General features: G+C 34.7%; 1 long non-coding RNA gene across 1 annotated transcript; it reads right to left on the minus strand.

Annotated features, from left to right (window-relative positions):
• Nucleotides 1–366: 366 nt before the first annotated feature.
• On the minus strand, nucleotides 367–919 carry LOC104980752. The gene is made up of 2 exons (XR_824302.1): nucleotides 729–919; nucleotides 367–441 (listed from the first exon to the last, which is right to left on the minus strand). It is a non-coding gene; the product is annotated as an uncharacterized LOC104980752 (long non-coding RNA).
• Nucleotides 920–933: the final 14 nt, after the last annotated feature.

Genomic DNA, 933 nt, shown 5'->3' on the forward strand with positions numbered 1-933 from the left:
TAGGACATTTGTCACAACCTAAATATTGGTTATCTTTACACACCAAATAGCTCACTATTGTACTATGTGCAGTGGTCAATGGAAACACCCGATGGCTTATGAGAAAAACACCAGCAGATAAAAAGAGTGAGAAGCAGCCAGAAGCTAACATTAAGCTCTGTCACTTTCTACCATAACTGATATGATGATCAACACCAAGAATCACTCAGTAGCCTGTAACTCAGTACACAGAGATACAGCACAGTAATTTTGATGGTAAGAGAATAGACTTTTGAAGTGTTCTGATTCTGTAAACTGACTTTAGACACTACATAGAACTTTCTAAAGATTTCTTATATCCCAGGCAATGGGTTCCTTGTGAACTTACTTGCAGGAGTCAATGACATAAACAACATCATTTATGGTAATGCTTGTCTCAGCAATATTTGTGGACAAAATGATCTGTGAAGAAATGATATTTTAAAAATTACACTCAGGAAAATATTTTATTATGTACTCAAAAAGAATGATCTGCCTATGTAGTAAGTGACAATAGAATTACAAAAGTTTAAAAACAAAAACAAAAACAAAAACCACTCAATGACTGGATAACTGGAAAAACCACTAAATTCATGAAGAAAAGACCTATGTTTTTCTTCCTCAATTTAGATCATTTACAAGTAACTGTTTTGGATAGCTCTTTGAAGGTCTGTCTCATTTAATATCTAAGGCACTTGCAACCCTGTTACCTTGGTTACTCCACTTGGTACTGGATCAAATACTTTGCGCTGTTCCTCTCGCGGAATCTGAGAATGCAGAGGTAGAATCTGATACCGGTGGCTTCCTGTAACAATATGGAAAAATTCAGGTCTTAAAAAGGAGCCTAGTTTAAAACTGACTACATTATGTACTTTTTAATAAAAAATCGATGCATTAAACTTTGTTTTCACATAC

Source organism: Bison bison, unplaced genomic scaffold (assembly GCF_000754665.1).
Source record: "Bison bison bison isolate TAMUID 2011002044 unplaced genomic scaffold, Bison_UMD1.0 scf7180017613476, whole genome shotgun sequence".
NCBI classification, from domain to species: Eukaryota; Metazoa; Chordata; class Mammalia; order Artiodactyla; family Bovidae; genus Bison; species Bison bison.